The sequence below is a fragment of the Strix uralensis genome, chromosome 3 (genome assembly GCF_047716275.1).
Source record: "Strix uralensis isolate ZFMK-TIS-50842 chromosome 3, bStrUra1, whole genome shotgun sequence".
NCBI lineage: Eukaryota > Metazoa > Chordata > Aves > Strigiformes > Strigidae > Strix > Strix uralensis.
The window spans coordinates 44,827,482-44,852,551 of NC_133974.1; the positions used below are offsets into that span (position 1 = coordinate 44,827,482).

Here is a 25,070-nt window from a genome sequence, read left to right on the forward strand (position 1 = left end):
GATGTGTTTATGCTCCTTTTTTCCTGTATTAAGCTTCATTTTAGTATACCACTGCTGGAATATATATATGAAGTATCAACGATAAAACACTGGCACAGAAGATAGGAGTCAAGGCAGGAGAAATCCATAATTAGATTTTTCTCAGTACATCCATCTTCATTTATCCAAGAGGCCAAAGTCATTATTATTTACTCAGGAATCTCCTTGGAGGGTAGAATTGTAAAGATTTACTGCATATTATGAGAATCTGTAAGTATATTGAAGTTCCCTAGTTCAATTATTTGTCCCTTTTACATTTGATTATAATAGGAAGAAAGTTACACCAGTGCCTATATGTTTGGTTTCTGATTATATCTTCCCGCTCCTAAATTGTTCCTGTAATGGAAAAGGGGTAACTGTATTTCACGTCTTCTCTCACGTTTTGTTTCTTTTTTCACCAGCTGATAGAAGCTTACCTGTAAAGTTCTTTGTGTTTGGTATAAGACAATCAAATTTGTTAAGAAATTCATGACAGAAAGTCTTAACTAGAGAAGCTGTACTTTTCACAGCCATCTTTTTTTCTCAGTGGAGACTGAGGCTTGGATGCAGCAAATCATGTCTCCCAGACCCGTTTGGATTCATGAGTGAAGTCCTTGCTTTATCTTGGCTTGTTAGAGCAAAACACTTTTCTCAGGATCAATCCTATGAGCTATAGTGCAAAGGCATTTAATTTTAAATTTTAAATCTGATTGTCCTGTATAATGTGAAACTGCTGTTTAGCAAACAGCCTTACTCAATAAAAATGGCACTGTGCACATACACACAAAAAAACCCCAAAACAAAACAAAAACCACCCTAGTTTACCATAGATTACTTCATCTCACTTAATCTTTATTTTTTCTTGATAAAACATATGGAGCAAACAAAATATTCTGTGAATAAATTAAAGCTACAATAAAGACCAGTAGCTACACTTCGACACAGAAGATATTTTAATAAGTGATTTATTTTCTCTAAAATAAAGGCATTAGCAGATGTTATAACTGTGCCTAAGAATGGAGACTTAAACCACTCAGATATCAGAGTTAAATGTGTTCAACCTGCTGTAAAGTAAAAACTGAGGACCTACAGTTCTTTCTCAGATTGAAATATTAGTAATATTTTTTGTTATTTTTTATCTTAATCATATCCAAAGCCTCGGCCTGGGTTCAGCTCTTACTGTACAACACAGTTCCTGTCTGAATCTAGGATGTACTCCTCATCCCACAACCCTGCAAACTGCAACGGGCCACTGCGCTCATCAAGGTCATTAAGGCTGATTGCACAGCACCAGGTACTGGCATGAGTCAATCCAACTGTAGAATCAGGGCCAAGTTTAAGGCAAGCCATAACTAATGAACGTCAAGAACAGTAAGTCAAAGGATGATAGATTTTTAAATGGTGCTGTTAACCCCCAAGCCAACAGTCAATTACAAATAGGAAAGTGCACACAGGACTCCCATGAGCACAGGTTCTGGGTCCTCGAAAATGAATGCAGATGAAAAGATAAGCCCTGCCCCTGCAAACACTGGTGGGACAAACTTTATGGAAACAACATCAGTGGAAAAGCACGTTTCAGTACGGCATGTCAGTTTTTACTTAGTGCTTAAATGTTCTTACTTTAAAATAAGCATGCCTCACGTAAATGTCCAGACCATGTTAGGTAAAAAATAAACTCTCATCTTTTTTAACATGATTTTGATAAATATCTACTTTGGCGTTTGGGGAACAGTTTGGAGAGGGGATTGTTTCATTTTGGCTTATTTTTGTAATTTTGTTCTGTTTCTTTTGACCTTTACAATATTCTGCTTAAAAAAGAATCAGTCCCTATCTAATTTTTTTTTTATTTTTAAAACATCTATTAATATCCACATGATTTCTGTTATGTGAATGAAACCTTTTATCAAACTGTGCTCTCAGAAAATATTTGGAACCTTCAGAAAACAACATAGCATATTTTGAGTCTAAGGTGGCAAGCTCAGCAAGCAGCTTTTGCAAAGGCAATTTATGTAGCAATGGTATAATCAAAAAAGGCTTACATTTTCTCTCCAATGAAAAAAAAAATGTTTACTGCTCTCACACAAAGGTTTTATAGAAGAGGTGCAACCTCATATCTAAGAATAAACCAGTTCACCACAATGACTCTGAAATATAAGGGTTAATGTTTGTATTCTTCATAAACCAAATGCTGCTATAATTTAAAACAGAAAATCTTGATAAATCCTTGTACATAAACATAAATCTTTGTACATATATATAAAGAGCATGCAAGAATCTGAAGAGAGCCCTGTAATTTCCTGAAGAACTGACAAATTTCCAATGAAATAATTTTTGTGAAAAAAAAAAATTCTGTGGGCATATATGTGCTTGCTTTGATGCAGGCTAAATTTGTAGTCAAAGCTAGGAGAGAGCTAAAGTCATTCATCTGAGAACAGACAGGACCTCAGCAGTTCATTTCCTATTCTGAATCTCAGAGAAAAAAATGTTAACACTCAGTCTCCCATTTCTCAGGAATCACTCTAACTACCAAGCTACTATTACACTGGTCTCAGTTATCCCTACTGAAGTTGTTCATCAGCAACTACAGAGCAAGAAAGGAATAAAAAATTAACTATAGTAAAAACTGCTTGAAATATACAAACCCCTGTACTATGTTAAAAAAAAAAAAAGCCAATTTCTGTGCCGTTCACGCTGGATAAGTTCTTGCTCAGAGATGTCGTTATCTATGCAGAGTCCAAATCTTTCCCACTGACCAGTTTCCCTTCCCTTCCCTCACTACTTCTCTCTCTGTTAGTAGTCTATAGCCCTTGTGGGAGAAGGCAGAAGAAGGATGGGGGGGACAAGTACAGGGGAATCATAGAATGAATCATAGAATGGTTTGGGTTGAAAGGGACCTTAAAGATCACCTAGTTCCAACACCCCTCCCATGGGCAGGGACACCTTCCACTAGATCAGGTTGCTCAAGGTCCCATCCAGCCTGGTCTCCTTCCAGGGAGGGGGCATCCACAACTTCTCTGGGCAACCTGTTCCCGTGCCTCACCACCTTCACAGTAAAGAATTTCTTCCTTATAGATAATCTAAATCTAACGTCTTTCAGTTTGAAACCGTCACCCCTTGTCCTATCACTACACTCCCTGAGAAAGAGTCCCTCTCCAACTTTCCTAGCTCCCTTTAAGTACTGGAAGGCCACTATAAGGTCTCCCTGGATCCTTCTCTTCCCCAGGCTGAACAACCCCAACTCTCTCAGCCTGTCCTCATAGGGGAGGTGCTCCAGCCCCCTGATCATCTTTCATGGCCTCCTCTGGACCTGCTTGAGCAGGTCCATGTATTTCCTATGTTGGGGGCCCCAAAGCTGGACACACTACTGCAGGTGGGGTCTCATGAGAGCAGAGTAGAGGGGGAAAATCACCTCCCTCGACCTGCTGGTCACACTTCTCTTGATGCAGCCCAGGATACAGTTGGCTTTCTAGACTGTGAGTGCACATTGCTGGCTCAGTCAGTTTTCCATCCACCAATACCCCCAAGTCCTTCTCTGCAGGGGTGCTCTCAATCCACTCATCCCCCAGCCTGAATTTGTGCTTGGGATTGCCCTGACCCATGTGCAGGACCTTGCACTTGGCCCTGTTGGACTTCATGAGGTTTTGCATGGGCCCACCTCTCCAGCCTGTCAAGGTCCCTCTGGATGGCATCCCTTCCCTCCAGCCTGTCAACCGCACCACACAGCTTGGTGTCATCAGCAAACTTGCAGAGGGTGCACTTGATCCCACTGTCCATGTCACTGACAGAAATGTTAAACAGTGCCGGTCCCAGTACCAACCCCTGGGGAACGCCACTCATCACCGGTCTCCACTTGGACATCGAGCCATTGACCACAACTCTTTGAGTGCAACCATCCAGCCAATTCCTTATCCACCAAGTGGATATCCATCCATCAAATCCATGTCTCTCCAAAGTAGAGAGATGGATGTCATGCAGGACAACGTCAAAAGCTTTGCACAAGTCCAGATAGATGACATCAGATGCACTTCCTTTGTCCACCAATGCTGTAACCCCATTGTAGAAGGACACCAAATTCATCAGGGTTGATTTGCCATTAGTGAAGCAATGTTAGGTGTCACCAATCACCTTCTTATTTTCCTAGCACAGAAATCTGCAAGTTAAAGGGATGTTCAGATCTAACCCCAGGACTGAGACGGGAGAAGAGAAAAACACTGAAAGAATAATTTGTTAAGAATTTTCTTGTGAGCAGCATTGAGTCCTGCTCCTACTGGCTTTAGAGATGCCCAAAATTGGACCTACTACTTTTACAACGTCCCCTCTTTCCCTCCCCTTGCCTACTGTATTTTGTGGCTTGGTTGAGCCTATGGAGACCAGAGGACATCCTCCAGCCAGGGGCTGTAATCTGCCTTCTAGAACATATTTTTGCCAATGGCTACAGGGGAGCAGAAGCAGGTTCCTGACCTTCTCTCAACGATTTAAGAAAAAGATGCCCATCTTAGTAATTTTTTCTTTTTCCTAGGGAGTTCTTACTAGTTCTTACTAGCTCTTACTAGAATTGTGGCACTCAGAAATACCTTCATGCCAACAGTGAGCTCACAGTGTTTTGAACCGGTTCCCACCATGGTTATAGCAATATTTGTGCTGTCTTTAGTGAACTTTGGGTCAGGGCTCTCTTTTGGAATGAACCTGTTAGAAGACCAGACCAATTCTCTAAGTGACTGTAGCCCTTACAGCAAATCAGCAGTTTGAAATGTAGAGCTGTGTGGAAAGCTACCCAATCTCTCTCTTCCCTGGCTTCACAAGTGGGAGCTGTGATACCTGCACAGCTCTTGGTACAAGGCAGAGCAGAAGAGCGTAGTAAATTAATAATCCACAAGCCATTCAGAAACGTCTAGGACAGAGACACTGACACCAGGGAATCATATGTCTGCATTGAGCATCTAGTAAATTGTTTACTTGGAGGGCTGATGAGAAACGCACAGATGAACCTCTGAAACAACTACTTGGCAGGTAAGGCTACTAATGTACTCTAATACAGTGCTATGTTCTCATTATTGCTATATCTTTTCCCCAAATGTACTCGCAGCAGTTTATCAACATTATATAATGCAGGGAGAGTTCAGAGCAAGGATAAAGACTTGATAGCCAGTGTTTTGTGTGCCTCTTTATTTGACATACTTGATTTACAGGTCTCCTGTTTACACGATACACTTTGGGATGTTGCTTCTTTTATTTTTAATGTTAAAGTAATTACTCTTGATCCTAAATAAACATCCGGGAAGTCCTTTAGGTTTCAGGAGCAGGCTTGAAAGACTGCTTTTAAGGACTACTCCAGTGTATGGTTTATTTCTCAGTCAGTCAATGCTTATCGTCCTCTATATGTTTTCCCCTTGTTTACCGCCTTTTTTCCCTATCACAGCACGGTTTTGTTTCCTCCTGCCGGGTGGGAAAAAAGAAAGAAAAAAAGGAAGAGCAGCATAGGCAAGCGCTAGCAGCGCTTCTCCCCTCGGCGTTGGGGGGGCGCGGAAGAGGGGCTGGGGACCCCCTGCCCTTCAGAGGAGCAGGTCGCCCTTCCCGGGGGGGGGGGGGGGGGGGGGGGGGGAACGCGCAGCGAGGACGCGCCCGCGGGGCAGCAGCGCGCCCGCGCCCACCGGCGCTGTCTGCGCGCCCGCCGCGGCCTCGGGGGGCTCCGGGGCCACCCTGCGGCGGAGGACGGGGGGAGTGGGGGGGGGGGGGGGGGGAACCGGACCACGGAAGAGTCCGCGGCTCCGCGGCCGGGGGAAAGGAGGGAGGGAGGGAGGGAGGAATGGCGGGATGGATGGATGAGGGGTGGAGGGATGGAGAGGTGAGGGATGGACGGATGGAAAGATGGAGGGGTGAAGCATGGAGGGATGGGAGGACGCGGGATGCAAGGATGAGAAAATGAGGGAGAAGGGATGGAAGGATGAGAATATGAGGGCTGAGGGACGAAGAGATGAAGGGCCGAGGGACGGAGGGCTGCAGGAGCGAGCGCCCGCGCTTCCCAGCTGCTCCCCCTTCGCTGCGCGCCTCCGCGCCGCTCCCCGCCCCCCCTTCTCCGCCGCTGCGCGTGCCCGCGCCCGGGGCTGACTCTCCCTCGCATCCTCCTCCTCCTCCGGCGGCGGCGGCAGCGCCGGGGATGGGCAGCGAGAGCGCGCCCAGGAGCAGCCCGGGCCCCGCCGCTCGCCCCTGCTCCCGCGCCCGCTGCTGCTCCTGCCCCGCCGCCCCCCGCGCCCCGGGGGCAGCGCCGCCGCCGCGCTACCCGCAGCGCCCGCCTCGGACGGGTGAGTCACCGGGCCCTTCCCCCCCCCAATAAAAGCACCTGCCGTGCATCCCCTCCCTCCCCCCTTCCTTCCCCCGCGCCTCCCACCCCGGGGCGGCCCCGGGGATGAGCGCCGGGGGAGCGGGGGGTGGCGGCGGGAGGCACCGCGCTCACGGCCGCCGCCGGGGGAACGGAGGGTCCCGGCCCGGGCTCGCGCCCTCCCCGCGGGGGCGGAAGGTCCGCGGGGCAGCAGGGATGTCCCCGGGCTCCGCGGGGGCTGGGGGAAGGGGCTCCCGCCCTGCTGCCCCTCCCGGACACCGCTGCCCATTCCCACGGGGGTCTCGCACACGCACAGACACCCCGACAGCCCCGCTCCTCAACCGGGGCCAGGAGCCGTCCGCAGCCCCCCCCGCCCCCCCCCCGCCCGGGGCGGCTCGGGGGAGGGGGCAGAGCCTTAACTTTTGCAAGGGACCGTTTGAAGGCGGGGTGGACCCGGCTCAGCAGAGTTGGCGGCTTCCCCGGAGTCGCCTCCCAGGGGGCAGCGGAGGGTCCCGGTCCCCCTCCCGCGGCCGCCGGGTGCAGCGGAGCGCGGCCCTTCCCGCGGGGCACGGGGGGCGGCTTCGGGCGGGACTCAGCGCTCAAATGGACTTTTCTGACGCTTCCCCCAGGAAATAATGAATTAAATAAAGAATAAAGCTTGGAGGGGGGGGAGGGAAAGGTTGGAGAATTCTGTGCTCGTTTTGCTGTCGTTGCCCATAGCCGAGAGTGCAAATGACGGGATGCTGAGGTTGAAAAGCGTTTTCTGTTTTTTATGTGTCATGATGCACACGGTTGGTTGTAGGTAGTGTAGTAACTATCTGTATCCCAATAGTTCCCTGTCGCAGGGTTGTTATGGCAGCAGCGCTTCCCTCTTGTTTAGCATCTCTGGCTCAGAGTAATGTTAAAGACCTGGAAAGTGCCTTTAAAAAGAAAAAAAAAAAAAAAAAGAAGAAGAAAAAAAAATTAAAAAAAAAAAAGAGCAACCTCTTGCCTCTTTGCCAAATAGCCAACAAGTACGAATATAAGATTCACACTAAATCTTCACTCCCTTCTCCAGAAGCTGGTGCTGTGATAACACTTAAGACTGAAGGAGGCTGGGGGAAAACATTTTTTTTTTTTCCACAATTCCTGCTTTTTGTTAAATTTTGTTGGAGTTTTTGCTTGGTTTTGTGGTTTTCTTTTTCATGTGTTTCACTTATACTTTTTCATAGTATTCTTTCTCACTTCCAGAAGACATCTTAGTCCTGCATTACACTGGGTAAAGGGTTTCAAGTGGTTCTGCGTACAAGTAACACACAACATTTGTGGGAGGGGAAAGCCTGTAATTCTGTAGATTTAGATTTTCTGTACAATTTACAGGATGATGAGTTTTCTTCTTCGATACAGAGAAGAATCTGCATAAGACTCATCAGAAAGGTTTCACCACATCTTAACTGCCACAGCTGGTCACAGTCTGAAACAATAGGATTTAAAGGTTATTATAGAAATAAGTTTCTCTGTCACCTGTAATGGTCACCCTGTTCTCAGTCAAACCACAAATAGTTGTAAGGGGAACACTCTGATTCTGATTTCAGTTTAATCAATAGTGGTTTTTTGGACACAGTGTTTAAACTGTGAAGCCTTTTCTGAGGGTGAATGTTAAAAACACATGAAATCGGTAGAGGGCTATATTATTTTGCAGTTTTTAATCTGTGTGCTATAGGTACCATTTATTGTCTTCAGCTGAAGTTTGCTTGAGTAGAGGTTGAGCAGTAAATGATAAGGACAGAAGGATTTTGTTCTGGTAGCTCCCATTTTTAGTTCCGGCAGAATATTTGCAGACTGATATTGATATTGCAGGATGAAATTTTACTGAATTGTCATACCTTGTGTCCAATTGTACATTTGAAATAAATTTGGCTTATCAGTAGGAAAGCAACACGAGTGTGCAACTGTTCGTTTAAGAATGAAAAAATGCTGTCCCAGGATGATTCATGTGTTGAAACAGACTAGATTCAGGTTAAATAGGTGAACTAAAATAATGTAGTGTAAGTGATCCGTAACTAATTTTCATTGCTTATAATGAAAACAGGCACTCTTGTCATCTTCAGATTGGAACAGAAAGGTATTGGAAGAGAGATGAAGAACAGCAAAATATATATTTTTAATGACAAACTAAACTCTTGAATAAACCTCAGATATTTCTGAGGGCATACCAGCACATTTCTTCGTATAACTGTGGTCATGATTCTGATCCCAGCTAAATCAGTATGAGATTCTCCCCAGGCACTGCTGTAAGCAGAATCAAAGACATCTCTGCTAACCATTTTTGAGGAACCAGCACATGAAAAGATCATTTGTATTTTTTCCCCATTGCCATAGCTGGAAGGATTTATTCATGTCTTGTATGGAATATTCCACGCTTTACCCTTTCAAGCTGTACTCAAGCCTATAGTTCTTACCTGACCAGACAGCTCAGCTGAGATAATCCTTGCGAGAAAGAATAATGTATGTATAGCTAGGGGCAGTTTTACTGGGACCAACTAGCTAAACTATAGTCATGTTTACTGGAAAAAGGGTTTGACTTTGAATGATATTTTCATATCTGATACCACTAAAATTTCATTTTGCATGGTGGTAATAGCATGTTTCTTAAAATGGCATTATTTGTTTTATGGTTCTGATATGAAAGGACTAGCTGAATTTAATCAAGCTGGAGAGCAGATGTTTCCAAATTTAGTGATTTAAAAATATCCTTAGTGATTTAAAAATAACCTTAAATTGTAATGAAGAAAGACAAATTTGGTCACTCTGAAAAGGGCTACAGCTGAAGTTATTTGTTACAAATGAACCAACAGATTAGTATTAGACAGAGGTAAAATGGAAAAAAAAAAAAACAACAAACAACCCTGGCAAAACCAGTCATCACAGGAAAATACACAGTATAAACCTGTAAAGACTATTGCAAAAATTACCCAAGAGGTTCTGACTCCCTTATGGGAGTCGAATGGAAAAAGCCCCACTGACTTCACTAAGCATTAATAGCTGGAGCAGATTCTAAGAAAAGGGAAAAATTAAAGCTAATTTAATTAAGTACCACAAGAATTCTGACAGATAGTTACTAAAACCAGATTGGAAATGTATGGGATTTCTTTGGTTAGGAGGAAGTGCTGGCTCCACTGAACTGGAGTTTTGCCATTGATTTCACTGGGGCCAAAATGTCACCCTGAGAATTATGTTTCAAGTGACTTTTGAAATACGTTGCATGTTATATTTAATCTGGTCTTAATTTGTGTGCTATACTATTAAAATGAGGTTACCTTTGCCAAGCTTGAGTTATTAATTAGTTATTAGCAATCATTTTCCCTTTCCTTTTACATGTTTTTAAATGTCAATTTTTCAGAAATGGCAAGAAGTACAAAATAGTCTTCCTGGAAGAGTGCACTCATAAACTGAATAATTCAAAGCCTCTACTGTCATTGTGCAATCAAATTTTTAATATGATGCTGTCAAAGTCATAAAAAAAGAAAATCAAATGTGACATCATAGAAGACAATGTATATAGCTAACATGACATCTGAATGTTTTAATTTCTCCACTTTATATTTAGCTGTTAATGAAGATAGACTTTCTTTCCTCTGAGGAGGCTCGTAATACAACATATTAAAGGTTCAGAAAAAATGATGTATTTTTGTATGCTATATTTTCTTAAAAAGAGATATACCTCTTGTGAAGAAAAGTCCCTAATGGAAGAAAATGAACTTGTAAAGGAGACGATTTAAAGCCTTCACTGGGAAACATAGAACTGAGGTAATTTGTAGCTAATGAGAAAAACTGTTGTCAGATAGGTTTTCTAGAATATGGTAGGTATGATCTTGACAAGGGACAATTTATTAACTGTTCCTAACTAGGTATGTACTTCTGTGTAAAAGAGGAGACTAATGCACTTTTGCCCTCAAAGAACGGTCATTTCTGTGGTGTCTTTCTGCAGTTTTTCCTCCTAAATTAAGTATATCTAACGCTAATGAAAAGTACCAGATTGGCAGAAATGGAAAATGAAACTGTTTTTACCCAGCATTTATGGAGCATAGAAAGTAGCAGTGCAATGCAGTGACCCCACACTGAGTTGCTGTTGCAGCCCGGCTTGCCTGGGTACTCGACATGGAGAAAATATTTCCCCACTGAGGACCTCTTTGCTCCAAGTGGTCAGCGTGTGGAGGAAACTTGCCTGGAACAGAATTTTATTTGTTATCCTGAGCCTCTGCCATCCTCAGAGTAACCAGCACCCTTTGAGGCTCCACAGGGGTCTGGCTGGATCCTGCAAGGAGCTCAGCATTCTCAGGGCTGGTGCCTTCAAAAGTGCCGAGTGCGTTTTCCAGATCCCCTAAGAAATGGAGTGAAACAACCAGTTCATTTCACACAGGCCACAAACCAGCTTTCAAATCACAATGATTTTCCGTCACTACTGCATGTTGGTTGTATTTGAATCAGTGAACTAGAGGTGAAAGGCTCCAAAAATGTGATTACCAGTCCCCAGAGACATTTAGTCCTTCAAGGATATCTTACTGAAAATGCATGTTTGTATTTCACAAACTGGAGCAGAGAGAAATGAATTAATAACACACAAATATTTTTCTTTTGTTTTAAAAAAAGCTCTCACTACTTTTTTTTTTTTTAATTTTATAGGGGAGACCGTTAATTCTATGTTGGCAGATATCTGGTTCTGGAATACATATATAATCCATGAGCAGCCTCATACTTGCTCATATTTCATTACCACACAATGCTACATTTTGATCTGACTACGTAGACAGTTGTTTAACCATGAACTCCCATACCTGTCTAAATTAAAACATTCCAATGCTTATGTTTGGGATGTGGTTTTATACCCCTAATGTCTGCCACTCAGCAGCAGAAAATGTCAGAAAACCAATGAAATAAGTAACAAATAAGACTCTATTATTCATAATGGATTTTTATGTATAATGGCTTATTTTGTATAAATTAAGCCTATTACTCTTTTGGGGAAAAAAAATCAACTTAAAACTATTGGGATTGTTTTATAGTACAATGTAAATCTATTATGTAAGTAAAGCCACTGAACTAAGGGAAGCCACCAACTGAACACCGAAAATGAATATTTAAGTGATACTCCAGCTGTTCAAAGGTCTCTTGTTTTTTCTGCAGATGTCTTCTTCCTTTTAGTTTATCCAGGACAGCAGCTACAGCAGTTTCAAACTGAGAAAATGTGTTAGAACTTAAATTGCAGGAAAACCTGTTTTCCCATTTCAGTGTTGGAATGGAAGTGAGAGACCGGGATCTATAAGGTCTAAACTTCAAAGGACACAATGACATAAAACATATACTTCATTCAAAATTATTTTTTTATTTAGAAAATGAGTGTGGGTTTATTTTAAATATGGAATGTATTTTTAAAATCTTGTATTTATCTAGCACTTTTATTATTATTGTATTTACCTGATAAAACAATCCTAGAAAATATTTTCTGAACTTTAATTGTATATCAACTTCCACTCTAAATCATCTAGCTAACATTAAAACATTAATTTTAATTTTTCATATTAAAATGCACAAATTAAAAATCTGAACACATGACAGATGCAGACTTGTTTGTGATTAGCAAAAAGCAGTATCAAATTTTGTCTAACGTTTATATTTGTTGATTAGTGTGCTTTACTGGTTAAGAGTGGCTGATGTTCAAATATTCTTTAAGAAAATAACTAAAAAGCATAAATATAGTCCACAGTTAGAGTAATCTAATACATGGTGTCTTTCTTATTGCTTTGAACGACGATTCAAATTGGAGATTTAAACTACTTTGAAAACTGCTAGTACTTACAATAAAGTATTCACTAAGCGTCATGGTTGCATTTCTGTCTTTACATTTCCCCACAGTTTCTCCTGAAGCTTTTTTCACCAATTTGCTTCACCCCAGATGGAGATACTGGGTAGGAGTTCAAAATATTTTTAAATAGCTTCTAAATAATTAAGCAGCATTAACTCTCTGTATGTTCAAAGACTTTCTTCAGATGAGTCACCACATCTTAGGAAGTCAGGTACCAACAGCAGTACCCAAAGCAGATTACTAACCAAGGACAGATGGATGCAGGTGGCAAGTAGATCATGCCAGACACCACGGGGTGAAGCAGGCTCATAAAGCAACAAAACCAGTTTTCTCTACTTATCAGGGTGACATTTCAGAGGTGTTTGAAACCAAAAATGTCTCCTTTTGAAATGAAAGAGGCAAATTTAGAAGTCCTCAAAAGACAAAGTTTCTTTCCCAATTTGTTTTGGATAGACTGAAATGTAAAATACGTTCCAACATATCAGAAAAAAATTTGAATATTTCTTTTTTTGAGGTTTGTCTTTCAAACTAAGACTTAAGCAAGATTAGTTCAATTTTGTGGAGCACTGTGATTTCAGTAGAACTGCATATTCCAACAGACTAGGATTTCAGTGAAGTTTTCCAGTGGCTTAAACTACAGAAGAAGAAATACCTTCCTCAAGGTTATGCTGAATGAAGGCATCAATCCTGAAATCATCTGAGTATATGCAGAGCTTTAGGAATGTGTGTATTCCAATAAATTGGCTGATAGAGTACATTAAGTTTCTCGTGACACAGGTACTCTGACTGTCAGAAATGAGTCCTCGCTATTCTTTGGCAAAGCTGTGGGAGTCTTGGTTTAGAGGGAGAGGGTAGAACTGGTGGTAGAACCTGATTTGGAATTCTCCATCAGAAATATTTTTCAATAGAAATAATTCATACTTTGAAATTAGAAGTGGCATTAGGATGGGTCAATAGTAGAAGATCCCTAATTTAATTTGAAAAATGGAAAACTGTAAACTTTTGAAATTAAGGATTTGAAATGGGAAATATTTTATGGTCACTACTGCTGAATATTGTATTTAAATGGAATGGGAGATCATCCGACTACATTTAGAAAGCAATCAAGTTATTATTATTGTCTGTATTGTTATGTTTAGAATAAAATTTATCAGCTAAAAAGCCAAGGCTATCAACCTAGGCTATACCAATTTTATGATTTATTTAAACTGGCAATACAAGATTTTCACAGACTAACTGATTAAGACTATTATTCAGCAGTTCTAAATACCCATAGTTTAAAGGCCAATGTTTAAGTATAACGAAGTAAGCTTGTTCTGACACAAATGCTAATTAGTTTCTTGCATCTACCAGACTTAAAAAAGAGTTTTTAAGCAACGCTCTTTAGCTGAATGGAGAGAGAAAATGCAATAATATCCAACAAATGCCATTTTGGAGAATAACAAATTTGCTAATTCTAGAACTTGCAATAATTAGAATTTTAAGTGAGAATGCTTGGCCCCAAACAACATTCACCTCAACCACCTACACTAAGAGACAACTGATCTCCTACATTAAGTATTAGCACTGATATTAGAGTTGCAAGGGAGAAGATCAGGGAAAGAGTCAAACTTCACTTCCCGGCCAGTCTCCACACCTCGTCTCCAGTTGCTTACCAGTCACCCTTGCTGAGCAGCCTGACTGGGGAGCATAGGAATGACCAGCTGCCTCCTGGGGGACACGGCTTCCTGGGGGACACAGCCAAAATTCCCCATTACGTGACCTTGCTGAGCCTGGGTGCTCCTCACATGCCTTCCTGAACTGCTGGACCTCCAGCAGTGGCCTGCGTGCCTGCTCACAGCAAGCTGATAGTATTTGAGATTCTAACTAAAGAATATTTAAGGAAAAAGCAATGAGAAGATTTCAAAATAACTTTTGAAATATTTTGGCAGTTAGAATGTACGTAGCTAAATAAAGTGTGTCTCCTTAAGGCCCCATAGAGATGAAGAGCCTTCTTTCCACACGTATGCTAGGACAGGCAAGTTCAAGCAGCTGAGAGCATTCGTATTGTTAAAGCAATCATAGCGATAAAAGTGCTAACGATAATTACATTTGGGTTTTAGATCTTTCCAGACAAGAGAAGTTTAAGCCTCATATGACAAGGGGTACTAATTGTTGATGGGAAGGAATTCCAAACTGATTGCACGTTGGAGCGAAACACAGCAGCACTGCTATGAAACTCGGGACTGGAAATTTTAACAGTTGATAATATCCAGCATGAGCTTCAGAGTAATTTAATTTCATGCAGTCAATGAAATAAATAGGAAAACAGTCGGAGTGTGTGTGTACAGATAAACTACGATATGAATGAGTCAAGTCAATTCAGTACAAGGAAAGAAGTAGTTGACCAAAACCTGCAAACTACATCAGTGGGTAACCAAAGAAGGTACCAGCAGTCACATTTTTTTCACATTTATAAAATGTGATTACAAAATGTGGAGACAAATGCCAGTCTTAGAAGTACAACTTGAAACTGGGAGACTACCTGTTATTAAAATAGGTTTCTTCATCCCACATCATTTTGACACTTTCAAATAAGCCTAAATTTAATTAGCTCTCACATCACTACATTCGTCTCAGTCTTGTTATGAGGCAAAACAGACTAGCTGTGGAGACAACTCACTTTCTCAAATAATGATTTTGTGACCATATTATGCACAATGTTCATCGCTGAGGAACAAAATCTGTTTCCTTAACACCTAGGATACACAGGGAAAAAATGTTATGAGTCTGTTGCATAGTTAGCAATGAAGCACTCAGCCATATGAAAATATCATTTTTAATGGGAAATTTTACAGTTTTGACAGTTTTCTATTCTGAAAAGAACAAAAACATAAGTTGAATGTTTCTACATATTAAGAAGTGGAGTTTTTTCAGCCATTAATTCTGCTTGTAGGACAATCTAGTTGTAGTTAAATTTATAAGATTGATTGTGATAAAACCAAAATAATTTGTTATTTTGTATGATGAAAAAAACACTGCAGTGGAAAGCTATTTCAGAATAGAAGCTTGAAAAATATACCTTTTTCAATTTTCCAAACCAATTTTTTCCTGAAATTTTCACAATTCCAAGAGATGTTTTGATGTGAAAACATCATTGTCTTTCATTCTTCTCTGAAAAAAAAAAATCATGCAACTTTAGATCTCCAGGAAGAATATGATATCTCACTGGCTGTTACTGGGAAAACCTGCAGCTTTATGTGTTAAGGTATAACACATAATAGTCTAATCTGCTGAACAGAATCACTGTGCCTTAACTATATAATTTTTTAAGTATATATACACACTTTAGAGGAATATACGAAGAGAGAGATATATATACACATACATATATATATGCTCCTATTCCTCTTGGTCCACAAGAGCAGCTGAGCTCCTCAGGCACCCTACCTGGTTAAAATCCTCCTCCCTGAAAGTCAGCTTTTTATTTTTTTCCCCCTAATAGAGCAATTTCCTGTGGTGGATTTATGAATTTAATTCTTTTCTTGAACTTTGTTGGATTGGCCTAATTTGTAATTCTTTTTGCTCATATTACTATGCAGATAATATTTTTTCCCTTCACTGCATTGTTATAGAATAAGTCATTTTGATGTTTGTGCCCCATTTTTGTAAGTGCTTAATGCTGTGTAATGGTTATGGATTATCTGTAGTTTTCAGGTAAGTAGAAAAAACGACTCCAGAATTATGCCTCTCCAAAGGTCAGAGACACACAGCTAGAAATGGAAGCCAAGGCACTAGGTTCCCAGTCCGCAGCTCCAACCATGCCTCCTCCTACAGTACAAAATTGTTTTAGCACAGATTTTCCCCAAAATATGGAGAACAATTTTGGTGCCATGAAGGGAAGGTAATATGTGATAATCACAGGCTATTTCAGCAGCAGTGAGAAAAGGCTGGCATAGACTTGAGCGAATAGCCACTGCTCAGTCTAGATAGTAAACTATGCAATCTACTGGTATGTATATTTTTTAAGCTTTCTACAAAGCATTGCTTCAAAATAGTATTTTCCTCCTGCTTCATTACCACCTGTTTTCCATTCTAGTCTGTTCTTTCTTAGTCATTACTCATCTTTCCTTAACTTCTGTGACACTTTTTCCTGCCTTTGTTTCTTTTGTTCATCAGATTCATTTTATTTCAGTTCTTAATTTTCATCTTTTCCTTTGCATCATTTCCCAAGTTGTCACTTCTTACTTAATTATTGAAAAGTTGTTTTATTTGCCCCAGGAAAAAAGAGGGAGTTTGAAGTTTTAACTAACAATTATCTGTGATGTTTGAGAACAAAATCCACACAGAGACTTACAACTAAATACATTAAGAGTTTTAAACAGTGGAAATGTGACTTGGATGTATTTGTCTGTATTAGCAAGTAATTCAGCACAATAGGAGCAGACCAGTAGATCAAAGCAGCTGGTGCTGAGGTCCTTATATTTAAGGTATGTGATCAATGTGTTTTACCATGGACTAGATTTAGTTTGGTGCCTTGGACCAAATGTTATTACCCTGCATGTAGTCTGAGGCTGTTCAAAGGACTAATTAGTTTAGACCCTTTTGTCCCCGCTGTAGATAATAGTACATTTGGTACAGACTGTAAGCAGAGCTTCCAGTTTACTTTGGTGCAAAAGAAATCTAATCCATGCACACCAAGGCTGCTTTGCAAACCAAACCAATGTGTGATAATTGGGATTCACTGCAAACTCATACCACTTCTCCCAGTCAGATGGCAGTCTCCTAGGCTTTGAACAGCAAACTCCACCACCACCTTGCCCTGGAGTTGCCCATTCCTAACACAGTTTTTAATCTTAAAGTTTACATTTGTGTATGTCCTTAAGTCTTCTGAAGACTGAACAAGTCCAAGGACTGTGTAGATCTTTCAACATGCCAGCTCAAGGACTAAGTAGTGCAACCAGGCAGCCATTCCTTGGGCAGCTCTGTCAGGCACTAGGCTAAAGAGTCATTCACCTCTTCTGTGTGGGCAAATAAATATTTAATTCCCCCATTCTGACCATGTAGTGACATGGTTCCTACAGGTGTGGCCGGTGTCTTACTTCAGAACAGTCTCTGGGAGTAGCGGGTTGCAGTGCCACAGCCAGAGCAGGGAATCAGCAGAATTGAACCCAGACTGCCAACATTTTGGACAGCACATCTAGTCACGATGTTATTAGGGGAGCACGAGCACATGTCTTTTTACTTTAGAAGAAAAGCTTTATTCCATTTCTTTTTGTCTTCCATCCAGTTTCTAAAAATAAAAAATAAATTTAAAAAAAAGTATGTCTACTTTGATAACATGATCTGAAGCCTGGATGAATAGATCCTTCAAATCCTAAGCAGGGTGCTTAACTTCTGACTGGGTGAAATTTAAAACAGACTTTGTGATTAGCCTTCCCCTCTGTATCAAATTGACTGTTCAGTGTTGTGACTTTACATAGCTCTCTGCTCTGTGTGCAGGTTGCCCACTACCCAATCTGTACCGTTTACCTTCCTGGGGGATGGTGTCCAGCTCATAAACACTTCAGTGTGGATGTTTCATCTAATGTAGGGACGAGACACCAAAAGTAAAGTAATCAATTGCTCTGCCTTTTTTAGTACCCAAACTTCTTTTTGGATGCAACCATTAAACATTGCAATGTCTAACTGACAGGTACTTTGTTTATAAAGACTTGTTCTCTACCCTGAGTTAGGCTTCCCGTGCAAAGCATAAGGATAGATGAGTAAGAGTGGGGTCCGAGAAATCAGCAAACAGAAGGAGGGATAGCTTCAATGAAATATTGTGGGACAGTAATACATGTACAACCTACACCTTAAAGACATCTACTTTCAGCACTGGAAAAGTGTCTACTGTCCCCTGAAAGTAAGCGTATAAGACAGACCTGCCTTTCCTCCGAAATAATTAGAACATGCTGCTAATGGATGCCCAAATATCCAGTAATTAGAGCACTTACCATTTAGGTGGATGGCCTTTTAAAAACATACCCACACTTCTGATTTGGAGAAAAAATTTCACTCACAGGCACTTTCAGGTCAGAAATGTGCCCTAACTACTGACTGAATGGTTATTTTGGGATGAAGCTAGTGACTTTCTCCTCTTGAAACTTTGCCAATTTGAATAATTGATTAAATAGCTAATGGAGGAGGAACTTAAACCTGTCCCCCTTTCTCCACAGAAGAGTGGATTAACATTGGTCTGAGGAGTCAATTGCTTGCTATTTGGCTGAATAAATATTTAAAGGCAAACTGAGCAGCTCTAAGAGGGGAAAATGAAAAAGTTGACTTGCCAAATAACAAGTACTTTCTGTTTAACAAGAACCTCCTGGGAGGCAGACAGTCTCAAATCTAATACTCTCTATAGATCAGATGAAGTGGGGTTGTCTGTCTCCCAAGAGAAAATTTCATTTACTGTAGTTTCAAAAAGTCTTGCTTCCTGCCTTTCTTTTTTTTTTTTTTTCTTTCCATGCACATGATGTCTACTCTGGCAAGCATGTTCTCAGAAAACATATTGGTGCTCTCAGTGAGTGAGACTGCTGCTTCTTGCAAGTGAGTTTGCGCTCCGAGAACCTTGGCAGGGTCAGGGCTTGAGGGACCTGGTGCGTGAGCTCCACGAGCTTGGACATACTGGGCTGCAATTGCGCAAGGGCTGGAAAAGTGTTAGTGGTGTCTGAATGCTCAACTTGGCAGTGTCCAAAGTGGCAACTAAATCCCTTGATAGAGTTTATACTTCATTTTTGGGTGTTAAAAAGCAACACTTAGGAACCTTTAGAAATACAGAGAGGTATCAATAATGGAAACCTTCAGCAAATTTAATGTTTTATAGAAAGTGCTTAGTATCCAGTTTGGGAAGCTGAAGATCTCTCTCCTTTCACAGATATAGTGCAGCGAGCAATAATATAGCTTTCCCACACTACTTTATCACTTTGTCTTCATTTTTGTTAGAAGGTATCCAAGTCTGTGGCAAAGGCATAAAATAACTTAATGTCCAAGGGAGTAGAAGAATGTGTTAATTCAAGGAATTATGCTTCAGATGAAAGTAAATATCTATCACTTGCCCATAGATACTCATTTTTGACAGACTATTTACTCAAAAAGATCTTGACTTTGCCAGTCCTTTGTCACTCTTCCTATTTAAGAGTTTTAAGTCTTCACATCAGAGACTTTTATCATGTTTGCTCCTGTATCCTTGAAAGCAACTATGTACTAACATGATAACTCAATCTAATCTAGTTTTTACATTTTATTTTACAAAGCAAAACCTCACATAGGTTTCTGTAGTACTAAAAAAGCTTTGCTGAAGTCCTTAAAAATCTGATTTATTCAAATTGAATAAGGCATTCATACTTCCTAATGCTCCTTGAGCCATTATCCCATCATAGATATGATTTTAGTGAAAACGCTAATATTTGTAGTAAGTCTTCTCTAGTATGGATAACGGAAGAGAACAAACCTTTGAAATTTATTACTCCCTGTTTAGACTGAAACCTTTCTGAAGCAGGATTAAATTGACAAGGACATTAGAATTTCCCAGATAATTATTTTGTCAATGGCTGCAGATGTGTTGGTGGTAGGCAGGAGCTAGGCTGCCTTTTGCTACTAACATTATATGACCTACTCCAACCCAAAGAAAAGCATTTTCATGCAAAAATTTTATCTAAATTATAACAAGTTGGAAAAGATTATTTTTCTAATTATATTGTGTAGTTTCATAGTTGCATGTATAATTCCTTTTGGATGAGTAGCCTGCAATTCTTTGATAGACCAGTTTTGACAGATTCTTCCTAGACTTACATTTCAGTGACTAGAATATATTTATTCCACAATATCTCAATCTTACAAATTATTCTTGGGTTTATGTCTCTTTCTGAATTCTGGAAAGGCTAGCTTTTCTTTCTGAAGTGTAGATATACCAGAATGGTTATCATTTCCCATTAGTCAAATCCTCAGCTACTGATTGGTTGCACATTAATATGCCTGGGAAAGCTAACTTTAAATATTTGCATTCTGAAATCCCTGAGTTTTCTTTAAAGGCAGTGAGTGAAGCTAGAGATGTGCTTCTGACCATGAAGTATTTAACTAATTTAAAAGACAGCCTAACCTTCCATGTGAAATCACCTGAAACTTTAGGTTTAAGCATAGATATGGCAATGTATTTTAATTTCTGTATTTTTTCTCTTTTTTTTGTCACTAATAATCTGCACCTTTGCCTCTCATCTTCTTCTGTATTTTCCCATCTTCTTTAGCAGTATTGTGTCACTCAGGGTCATGCTCCTACTTGTAATGCTATAATCGACCCACAGCTGTGAGCCTGGAGAGGTTCAAAATGTACTCATGGGTGGCTTTCCTCTCACTTAACTTTAGCCACAAAAAACTGTGCTAACCTTCAAGGTTTCCTCTGTAGTTAAGAGAGAGAAAGACATCACCAGAGGACAATTCATTGCGTCTTCTGGACCTCTCTCTTAGAGTCTCTCCCTCTGTATAGGAGAGAGTCTATATGGGACTATACATGAGCTTCAGTGAGTACCATTAAGAATATGTCTCTTTTTTTTTTAAATATGATGGTATTATTTAAGACTATAAATTATATTTATATAAGACTTTCAGTTTCCAACATCATCACCTGTGGTTGACTTGGGCTATGTGTAGGGAGCAGGAAAGGAGCCAAATGTGCCACCCCTGCAGTTGGGAAAGCGAAGTATGGTACAGAGATATTTGAGCTGGCAGCACAGAAGCCATTGTGGGGCTAGGAGCAGCACAGCTGTGTTATGCAACACTGCATACTCAGTTAAGAAACACTGCTGAAACCAGCTTAATTCCCTGGCACAATACCTGAATTTATATAAAATGTGTTTATAACAAATAGACCAGTAGAATAGTCTATATATTTAACAAGTTTCTTCCAGTTTACAACTTTGTTCCAGTTTCTGACTTGGTTTTGAACAAACCATCACAAAAATTCAGCAAGTTTAGAGACATCTTGTACAAGCCATTTTCTGTTACAGAATGTATGCTCTCCTGAGAAGCAGTGCAATTGTTCTTTTTGTCCTGCCATTTCTATATGTATTCACATCTATATTAAGGAATATGTCAATCAGGGAAACAGTGAGAACATCCTGATACTCAGTTCTGGAGTAGTAGTAGTAATGCAACTAAATTTAATTACATAAAAGTCCTTTCATTAATTTCTGTGAATGAATACAAGCTGAATGCTAGTAAAGGAGTGCATACTATTAATTATGGCTGAAACGAAAGGATACACAACCTAAATTCCACAATAAATGCTCACAAAACTATTCCAAAGAAAATTTTCTGAAGATGTTCATGTCATATCAATACTTCTTTTTGGAACTGCAAGGCTATGGAGGATAAAACTGCAGTCTTCTCTGAAAGTGTGCAGTTATTGTCATTTGGCCAGCTGAATGGATGTCATTTAAATTAGACCCTGTAATATTAGTGCTACATACTGTTTCATATTTTGACTGGGTAGAATCAAATTTGTCTTTGCCAAATTTGTCTTTTACATTGGGAAGGAGACTGCTTCCTGTTTCAGTTTACTGTTTTTCACAAGGATTACTCTATGCTGTTTACCTAAAAGTCCTTCTAGTTTGGGAAATTAAAAACTATGTGTAAGGAAATCCTAAACCAATCAAACGTAGGGCTCAACTATTTTATCACTGTTATTCTCAGCAAAGGTGAGTTGAGAGTTGATCTGCTGAGAGAGAATTGTGAATGCCCCTTCCCATTAACTGTCAGGACAGCATGAGCATTTGAACTTTTTCTACTTCCCTAACTTGCCTTTGCTCCAGGAGAAGAGCGTGGAGACAGCAGGTTTGAGATCCAGGTCTGTTTTCTTGGAGCAGAAAGTTGACTTCAATTCTTTTATATATACACAAGTGCCTTACTGGACTTTTGGGCTGAATGTAACAAGACACGCAAAAAAAAAGGAACTAAAATTGGCTTTATAGCAGCAATATCTTTATATTCACTTTACTCTTAAGAATTCACTGCTTAATTTCCCTACTGCTTATGGGCACATGAAAGGCCTGGTGATACCTAATCTCATTATTTTATGATGTGTGCTGTGAATTTTTTGTCTTAATGCTCCAACATACAAAATTAGAACATTGCATGAAAATCTCAAATGCCATTAGACAGGAAAAAAGAGAAAGCTAGGAATATACACAGTACACTTTCTATGCAAAATCCTTTCCAGCTTCTAAGCCTACTAAATATTACTGTCTTCTTAGTTCTGTTAGCAAACAGATACTATTTAAAGTATTTAGGTTAGACTAGATGTTTTAGCCTGAAACAAATTATGAGCAAGTTATATGAGCATATACTAATGTGAGCAATTGACCTGCCTGATCACCGAAGTTATAACTTTCAACTGACAGGGCGATGAGAGTAGGTGGAAGTTAATCAAGTTAATCATATCTGTAACCAGAAGATGATGTAGGATGAAGTGTTTCCACATTCTGGGTTTCTAGGATGAGTGTATCTGTCATGAATGTAGACTATCGCTCCAAAATACATCCCATAACAAAAAAAAAACCACAAACAAACAAACAAACAAACAAACAAAAAAGGAAAACGTATTTTAAAAGTGTCCACATATCTTTCTTCTTTAATCACATGAGCCCATCTCATAGTCTCATATATGTCTTCAGTTACAATTTTTGAGCTTTTTGGGCAGTTCTACAAAACAATCTGTACCACTAGGGCAGTTACAATGGAGCCTGGAGAGTGACAATCATATTGGGTGAATCCACTGAAGTCAGATAAATTTGTGCTTCAGAAATGCGGCGGGAGAATTTTCTACTTTACAGATGTTCTTTATACAATTTGACAAACCTTCAAGTAATTTTTTTTTCTCACCTTTTCTGAGAACTATGAAGTTGTGCAGAAATAAAGGCATCTTTTTTGACTTAGAGAAGTTTTACTTCTTGTGATAAAAAAAACAAGGCCAGTAGGAATGACACCACTCTACTTCGACACAGAGTAACTTTCATGGGCGAGCTGTTAGGAAATTATCTTTCTGAGATATAACTTGAACTGTTTTAACCTTGGGAATCTTAATCCCAATTTACCTCCCATACTTTGATGTTCATATACTTAGTCAGGTAGCACTATTTAGATCAGTGTGACTACTCACCAGTAGGAATATAAATAAGAGTGAGTAATAAGGTGGAAACCTCTAATGCTATAATTATAATCTTTTACAAAGTAGTACTCCCCTTGACTGCTCATCTTCTTGCTTCATACCAAAAGTTAAGCTTTACACCTGAATCTTTGGTTAGGTTGTGTGTCTTTCTGTTATGGGATAGGCTGTGGGGAGTTGGTGATGCTGACTCATTATGATTTGATGCCATGAGCTGCAGCTTTCCCAGAGCAGCTGCTTTTTCTGACAAACATAATGTTCTACACTAGGCCTTTGATTTTCTGCATATTTTACTTGCTCATTAGGTCTTGCTCTTTGTATATTACTGCTTCATTCATTGTACTTATTCTACTGTATGTTCCCAGATGGTCAAGTATTTTCATCTGTGTTTTCTATTTTGCTTTTGCAGAAGTTGCTGAAAGTTTGATAAGCATGAGCGGATGCAGGTTCAAAGTATAATTTAAGAAAATAATGTAAGAAAGCGGTCTGAATCACTGGGTGCTCAACTGTAACAAAAATGTGGGGAGGCAGAATACTAGAGGTATACACTTTTCTACTGCGGTTTTGAGAGCTAAATCAGCATTATGAAGAGCTAAAGGTCTGCACATGAGCACATGCCACTTACTGGAAATTGTTCCTCTGACTATCGCTTTCACTTGGAAAATACTCAAATCCTTGGCAGTGTACTGCCAACATTCGTTCTGAGCCCTCCACATGGACAAAGAAGGTATTGTTTAATATCTTGTGTATCTGATGATTTCCCACTTTCACAGGAGAGGTTCTTGTTTGAGTTCTGCCTAAGAAAAAAGGTAGTAGTATTTCTGTCACTTACACTTCATGTTTACTAAGTAATTTCCTTTATCAATAATCACAATGGATTGTATCGGAGTTTTAGCTTTATGTGGTTTTTACTGTTCTAGGAACTTGTCACTCTAAGCATCTGCATATCCTTAATTTATTATCAACACTGTGCTGTAACAGATTAAATATATTATCTACTTGATATCTTTAGAAATTAATGACATTTTCATATTTTTCCTGGTAATAATACCCACAGGCAATAATAATTTCCATTTTTAATTTTATTCCCATATTACTTTCTAGACCATGGTATTCTAAGGACTTATAGAATTAGTGATTTCATGGCAATATCAAATACAGGAATTTGTTTCTTTTTATTTTCAGGTAAATTTTTGGTTTGCTGTATTTTATTCAGATTATTGAATTTTAGGTCCCACTGTGTTTGATTTTTTTATGGTTTTTGTTATCGTCTCATTAAAATATGGCCTGGTTCACAGGCTCTTTTTTTTTTTTTTTCATTTTGGCAAATAGATTTTGAAAATATAAAACTTCAATTCATTTAATTTGATACTCAACTATCTTGTAGCCCAACAGTGTATCCTCTACATGACTCAGGGATCACTGTGCTCTTGACCTATTATATTTATTGCAGGATCGTCAACTGACTATGCAGATAAATATAGATTTTTCAGATAGATTTCACCCTTCTACTTCTGGTACAAGACTGAGAAAGTCCTTGAAGAATTTCGAGCATTGAGTTACCATCCTTTTGTGACCCAATTCTTATAAGATGCCACTGGATGACATTCAGAAGTCTAATGCTGGAGACCAAACTTCAGAGTAACTGAGAGAATTTTCAGTTTTAACATGTATTTTGAAAGATTTTATCTTCTGGAATGTTAGTTGTG

At 39.7% G+C, this 25,070-nt stretch overlaps 1 protein-coding gene across 1 annotated transcript in view; it reads left to right on the forward strand.

Annotated features, from left to right (window-relative positions):
* The first annotated feature begins 6,218 nt into the window (after nt 1-6,218).
* The window catches only part of FUT9 (fucosyltransferase 9), a 114,025-nt gene continuing 95,173 nt past the window's right edge, over nt 6,219-25,070 (forward strand). Inside the window, exon 1 of the mRNA XM_074862109.1 lies at nt 6,219-6,320. The gene's annotated coding sequence lies outside the window, so the exon portion shown is untranslated. The remainder of the gene's footprint in view (nt 6,321-25,070) is intronic.